Raw genomic sequence first — 7,871 nt, 5'->3', positions numbered from 1 at the left:
GAATTTTTCTATTACTACGTCTTGACCAGCAAAATGTCATCAATACAGAGCTTGTTAATGTCACTCTTCTGACTTTTCTGATATTGTTTGCAGTATTGGCTAATGCTCAGTCCCACAAATGTTTGATGCTTTTCTCACCCAGAGACTCAGAATATTAATCATGGTAAGTTTTCCTTAGAGTAGGATATTATAATAAAATGTTCCATTTGTATTACACATTTGTATAAAGGGCATAAATATATTCTTAACAGATATTTCAGTTGCTTTCAATATCAGTTTTACAGTATCACCGTTACAAAGTCACTAATGAAATGTTTGTGTGAGTCTTGCCTGCAACCATTGCTATTTCCTTAAAAGAGGTTTCTCAAGGCAGAATCATTCCACAAAAGCCTGTACTCAATTTTAAGGATCATGACACACATCTTGCTTAATTGCTTTCTGGACTGTTTTTAATGTTTACATTTGAGATTGTTGTAGGAAAATGTCCAAATGAACATATTCTTATTAGTGTCCAACAATTCATATTTATAAATCATGTATGTATATATTTAACAATTTGATAAATAGAAGTCATTTAGTTCTATTACAATTACCTTTAAAATAGCGTTGGAATATCTGAGCAATTCTCTGTACTTATCGCCAGTAGGAAGGCATACAATTTTCCCCATTTCCAGCACAATGGGCCTGATAGAAAGTTTACTTACTCTCTTTATTCAGTCACTGGGGTGACCACACATCCCTCAGTTTCCCACTGTCCACACTGAAGAGAACAGGCAGCATAGGAGGCACACAGAGAAATACTGGCCTGCAGCTAGATGGTGGTTATGATGGGTAATCACTACTGTCCCAGTCTCATGCTCCCCAGCATCACTGGGGAATCTAGGCTCATGTAGAATGAGTTACATGAAAGGCTAGTGACCCAGAGGCTCAGGGCATCCATAGTTATAAAGTGTAGCCTGCTGTGTCAGATATTAAGCAGATGGCTCTGGTGTTTGCAAAATATTCTAGCCAACCTAACATACCTAGTAGAATCCCCAGAAGTGCGTACAGAAACTATGCATCTAAAGACAATGTGGGAGGCAAAGGGAGAGAGATTTTCCCCTTAAAATCTCTGCTAAAACCCTTTAAATTGCTTCCCCATCTCCTTTTCTTTCTGTTACATCCAGGACTATAGAGAAGAGACATAGTATATGTGGCTGAAGGGCCCTAACACTGCTCAGCTCAGCCTGGTGTTTAGGAAAGGCATAGCATATTATTAGATCACACACTGCTTCTGGCTAGCTGTGTGACCCCAAGCTCTCTGAATTTCAGTTGCTTCATCTACTGAATTTAAAGATGAAAAGAGATGAACAGTGTATTGGTTACCTTTTTATGATCATAACAAAACAACCAAGGCAGGCTAACTTTATAAAGTAAAGAGGTTCATTTAGCTCACATTTTTGGAAGCTGAAGGGCACTGGGATGGCATCCACTCAGTTCTGGTGATGGCCTCTTGGTGGTAGAATCTTGAGGCAACACGTGGCCCACGCAAAAGACACAAGGAGTAAACGTGTGCCTACATGCTGGGGTCTCTCCCTCCTCTTAAACAACCACCAAGATTCAACTTTGGAGGGGGAGGGGGTCCTCCTTAAAGTCCTCATCTGACTCCATCACTTCTAAAGGCAGCTCCTCTGAGCACCACAGTCACGTTAATTTCCACCATCTTGATGCCACTGACACGCGACCCTGGGGGTTAAAATCCCGCCTGAGTTCAAGGGAAGAACTGTATTCAAACCATGATAAAGCATAGCACCAGGAATAAGGTCCACAGACCAGAGAAACAGAACCACAGGGCCCATATCCTTTGTCTATCTGAAGAGTGTGATGAAGAACAAGAGATGAGGTCTTCATGTCCGTGCCACTCTGACCCTGCAGGGGTCAGCCAGAGAAGAGAGCACTGGGGCTCTGCAAGTCTGGTCCTACAGCGCGCTTTTCCACCCCGGGGCTTCCCAGTGCTCCTCCCTCTGCTGAGAGCCTTCCTCCTGCTCTTCAGGTCTCCACCCACTCCTCTCCCCTCCAACCTCAGCTCACCTCTCCCCACCCTCTCGTCCCAGAAGCCCAGAGGGAAGGCGTCCTTTCATCATCACAGAGGAGGAAATCATGATACTCCCTGGCGCTGGCCTAGCAGGAAAGCGTAAGTGAGCACGAGCCGAAGGACAGGGTGTTTAATCACTTATGGTTTGGCATCGTCAGTGCATGGCATTAATAAAAAGCAGACCTCCTGTAAATTGCTCTCATTACTCTTTGTAAACTCCGGGCAGACAATGTGTGCCCTCATGCTGGCACCCACAGCAGAGTGTTCTCGTTGCTATGATCTCGGGACACCATGAATCCGAAGATAGCTGCTTTTTTGTGTAAAGAAAGGAAACAATAAATTAAGGCAGGTGGAGGAGCCTCAAGAGCTCTCATCTGTTATGGCTCATATCTAAATACTCCCAAAGCCTCTAGTGCTCCTAGGGCCTTTTGTTAGATGGCTGGATCCAGAGTGTGTGAATATGGATTCTGAGTGTGTGATATTTAGATTAGTCCCCTAATGGGATTAGTCTGGTTCTGGGCGTGGCTGCATAGATTTACTAAAGAAGGAAACACTCATCAATAGGCTTGTAGCCTGGATGGAATGTAAACAGACAGAAAGAAGACACCCTCACCACTTGCTGCTCAATGCCTGCCCTGCCATGGACTCTTTCTCCTCTGCCATGTGCCACCCTGCCTTGGAGCCAGCCGACTATAGACTGAAACTTCTACAAACTGTGAGCTGAAATAAACCTTTTCTGTTTTAACCTGTGGCTGTCAGGTATTTTATCCCAGCAACAAGAAAGTAACTAAGACATAGGTATTTACCAACTATTTAAACCCTTTTACAACAAGCTTCCACAGAGCACGTAGTACGAGCCCGTGCATCCCGTGAGGTACACAGAAAGCAATGTAGCAGAACAAAATGCTGGGCCTTTACCTGGTTAAAGATGTAGACATGAACGGAGCATAACACTGACTATCAAGGGCTGCCCCAGTGCTCGGAGGTACTGAATCCTTTTATCTTGAGGACCAGAGAAGTCACTACTAAGAGATGATATGTCAGCTGAAAGTCACATAGGCCTCCCTGGGAAGAAAGGCCAGGCAAGGCATAGAGACATGCCAGGGTAGGTCTGTTTGGGAATTTAGGTTGTCATATCTGATACTTCTGTTGCTTAAAATATAGCCAAGATGTAATGGTTGATACATTGTATCAACTCAAGAAGTTTAGAAGTTTAAGCAACTCAGCAGGGGTCCAGGATCCTCACTTTGTAAACATTCTGAGCCTGTATAAGAGGAGGCCAGGGAGATGGGGCACTGGTACATGCCCCAGCACCTGTACCCTGCATAAAATATAAGGTAGAAAAAGAGCCTTGTTTCCCCTCTTGTTCTTGTTGCTTTTGCTGTCTTCTGCCACCTTGAACAGTTGTGCCTATGCCATGCCATCCTGCTTTGGAGCCAGGTGATTATAGATTGAAACCTCCACAAACTGTGAGCTAAATGAAACTTTCCTTCCTTAACTTTGAGTATTGGGTATTCGGTCTGAGCAACAAGAGAAAATTAACCAAGACACAAGCACACTGAGCGCCGGACAAAAAGGCCCGAGTATGCAGTAGTCCCCAAATGCTATTTTGGGAGCACAGGGCAAAATGACCTTGCATCCTCGGGCAGCCATGCTGGTGTGCCAGTGGGGAATGACACCCTAGGACTCACAATGTTGGAACAGCCTCCTGCTGGCTGCCGAGATCACAGCTTGCAACTGTCAGCAGAAGGAAGTGCTGGTGCCTCCACCATACACCTGCTCTCAGCCTCGGTGTCCCCATGCCTCTATTTACTGTCATTTTTCTGAACTTCAAAAACCCATTCATGTTTATTAATGATATCTATAGTGCATCGCAGTGTGACATTTAAAAACTTAAAGTTGTTTGAATTAGGAGATTGCCAAGGAAACAAAAAATCCCTCCACACGAGAGAAATGCTTTTAATCCTACCAGCTCCTGCAGCTGCGAATAAAAGCTCACGGGTTTTCAAACTCCAAAGTATTTTTTCATAGGAAGAGGAACCAGTTGCAAAGCATTTCAAACATTAGTTGCTGTTGTTTGCTCAGGTATGCATATGTCAAGGACTTTGGTAGGGAAAGCCCATTGTCTCCAGTGCAGGGATAGTAACACACATCATAGGGTGTGACAATGCCTGTATATAAATGACACAGGTGCTGGCACAGAGACCAGCAGAGAGCAAGGGGGAAGAACAGCTGGTGTCTGATGGGTGAATGTTGACTTTAGTTTAAGATAGTTTAGGTCTCAATTTCCTTCTCCTCTTGAAGGGGAAGAGTATATCAAAGGCATGAACTCTCCTTTCCTACTTTTCCCCCTGCAGCAAAAGAAGTGTATCATGAACTCAGGTTTAGCTGCTCATTATCTTTGCTTTGGGGATTGTGTTTGTCTGGTTCAGCTTTTGTTTCATTACAATAGAAGCACCAACTAAATTTCCCAAGATTTATATGCAGAAGTTTGTTTTCGGTTTATGATAAATCCCCTGAAAATTCTGGTGGCTTCAGCGTAGTTGGCCCCCTGTGCCACTGGCTCCCACTGTGTGTGTGGTTGGGGAGGAAAGGGCTGCAGGGTGGATAGTAGCCCTGCCCCTTTCTCCCCTGTACTGGGGATTGATTGAACACAGGGCCTTTGCACTGTGCTGCATCACCAGTGCCCCTCCATAAGTCTCCCTGTGTCACTGAATTACTCCTGTTGGGTTCGAAACGGCAGTGCTCCTGCCTCAGCTTCCCAGAGGGCTGAGGTTGTAGAGTGTGCTGTGCTTTTTAGCCATGTCCCAGGGAAGTTATACTGTACCCCAAAGGCCACAGTGTCCCTCAGAAATGCAGCTCCTGCAACTACCTCATTTTTGCCTCCTCTTTTGTGTGCTGAGAAAACAAAGATCAAGATCCATCACCATCTCTGTTTTAATAAAGTACAGTTTGGAGAGCATTCTAAATCCAAGTCCTTTCACCAGTCCTTTGCAGGGCCCCAGCTGTAGACCAGAATGATACTGATTTGCGGAGTCAGGGGCTCAGAGAAGACTGGCCAAGGTCACCTGTGAATTGGGACCCGGATGTGCACGCCCTGATCCATCCTGATATCCTGTCCCAGGAATGAGGCTTATGACTTGATGAAGCTGGGAGCAATGAAAAGATGTTGTCAAAGGAAGCCTTACATTTTTTCAAGTAAGAAGTCCGATAAAATCTTTAGGGCTTTTAAGAAATCATTTTCTAGCTTCTACCCAGAAGAACTTCAAAGATTTAAGGTGTTAATTTCAGTCAGAAAACCTTGTTACTGATTCAAAATCTTCGTTCATTAGAGAGAGAGAGAGAGAGAGAGAGAGAGAGAGAGAGAGAGGGAAACAGACAGAAACAGAGACAGAAATACAGAGCGAAAGACAGACTTAGAGACAAAAAGAGACAGGCAAAGAGACAGAGGGAGAGAGAAGAGAGAAACGCAGAGAAAGAGACAGAGTCAGAGAGAGACAGAAAGAGACAGAGAGGCAGAGAGAAATAAAGAGATAGCAAGAGATAGAGAGACAGAGAGAAACAGAGACAGAGAGAGACAGAAACAGAGAAAGGCAGAGCAAGACAGAGAGAGGCAAAGGGAGAGAGAGAGACAGAGAAACAGAGATAGGAGATAGAGAGAGAGACTGGGAGAGGCAGGGAAGACAGACAGAGACAGAGGCAGAGGTAGAGAGAGACAGAGAGAGATATAGCGGAGGGATGTGTAAGAGCAGGAAGGAGGGTGGAAGTGGAGAGGAGGGAAATGAAAAACAAAACTCCCCTCATTTTCTTACCTAGAAGTTACACCATTTTAGAACTTGCAAGGATGTAATACGTCATCTAGTTCTATGACGTTGTGTGCGTGTGTGTGACTAGGGACTGAGGCCGGAGACTTCACACGGAGCTACATTCCCCAGCCTTTGTTTGTGTGTTTTTGTTTGTTTGGAGACAAGATCTCCCTCCATTACCCAGATTAGCTTCAGGTTTGTGATGACCCTGCTTCAGCCTCTGCAGCCCCTGGGTGTTCAGGCGTGGATCACAGCAGCAGCTGGAAGATACAGTTTAGAGAAGAAAATCTGAGGTTCGGAGAGGTGAAACATCACTGTCTGAAATCACAGAACGAGTGAATAGTTCAGCTAACACTGTGTGCAGCACTTGCCGCAGCCCTCTGGTGTGTTGTCTACATAGACATAGCTCAGATTAGAGGAGCCCGTGTGGGCCATCCACTGCCCCAGGTCCAGAGGCTGCAGCTCAGCACGGACACGAAGGCCTTCAGTCTCTATGCTCAGGCAGCCCAGCTTGCTGGAGTTCCTGGTCCTCAGCCAGCGAAGCTGAGCTCCAGACACCGTTCAGGAGCCTGCGGTGGATGGGAGGAAGGCCCGGCGGGGACAAGTGAGTAGGAAACCTGCACCAGACATCATTGAGAAATCTCTCTAGGCTGGTAAACAACTCCGAGTGCCCAACTGCTGACCAAGAATGAAACATTGAGGTGAAATTGAGTTCCTCATTCCACTGCACAGCTGCACAGTAGCCTCCGGGGGTATTTTCTCTGGTGCTTTGGCAGAACAGGAGACTCAGGTCTGATTAGCAGACGGTGCTGTGCAGTACACAGGCACCACCGGAAGTGGACGGCTAAGATGGCAGCCATTTCTAGAACCTTCCCGAAGGGCAGCAAGAAAGAGAAATTCTCGCAGTGGGAATAATCTTGGTCACTGAACCTGGTTTTACATTTTGGTTTGAAGATCAAAAGGGCCAGACAATGATTTTATGCTAATCCATGAGCCTTACAGCCGTAGGACGGACCCAGTGTTCAGGGCTCAAAAGGAAACAGTCCCCATTCACATTTCTGTCTCCTCTACTGGGCCACAGGCTCCTCCAAGGTGAGGATGCCATTGGAGCTGCTTGTTATTAACTAGAAGTGAGAACAGAGAGGCCTAAACTGTAAAAAGGGACGCTAGGCCTGGGTGGTCTGGGGAGGAGAGAACCTGAGGGAAAACAAATCAGGCTTTACTGGTTCTACTTGTGCATCCCCTGCAGGGCTGGACTCAGAAATGTAGTCCTGGGCTAGAAGAGAGAGCTGCTGAAATTGTGAATGCTGCCTTTAACATTGTGGAAAGGGCTGCCCTCCTCCCTAGATGTCCCTGGATACAGCCAAGAGATTTCCTCGAAAGAGCCCACTGATCTGCTTCTTCTGTGTACTCACCCTTGGGCTCTTTGAAGAATGTTAGTCTGTAGTTTAAGGCCCACCAGGCTCTTTCTTTGAACCCTGAGCAAGCGGGGTATAATCCCATCAAAGATGTCCCATCTCCTATCCTTGGGACATGTGGCTCTGTTACTTTCTATGGCAAAGGGACTTTGCAGGAAACCTGCACCATACATCATTGAGAAATGATGGGTAAGAATGTTGGGGTAAGAATCTTGAGGTGAGTAGATTTTCCTGAGTTATTGGGATGGGCCCAGTTTGATCACGATGGCTCTCATGATGAGGAAAAAGGTCAGAGTTTGTGAGACGGTGATATGGTGTGGGATGGTGTAGTGGATTGATAACTGGTGGTCAACTTATAACCCCCAGATGAACTGAGTAAGCATGGTGCTGGGTGTGGGAGGCCCACCTGGGGACTGTTGCCAGCAGCATAAGAGGCAGACCTGGAGAAGAAGAAAAGAGGCTTTTGGGAGCTAAAGAGGCTGTTGGGAGCAGAGAAAGGCTATTAGCAACTGAGAGAGGCTGTTGGGAGCTGGTAGAAGCTGTAAGAAGCTATTGGTTGTTTTGGAGGAGCTC

Source organism: Chinchilla lanigera, unplaced genomic scaffold (genome assembly GCF_000276665.1).
Source record: "Chinchilla lanigera isolate Chin_1 unplaced genomic scaffold, ChiLan1.0 scaffold00148, whole genome shotgun sequence".
NCBI lineage: Eukaryota > Metazoa > Chordata > Mammalia > Rodentia > Chinchillidae > Chinchilla > Chinchilla lanigera.
Note: the sequence above shows the minus strand (reverse complement) of the source record.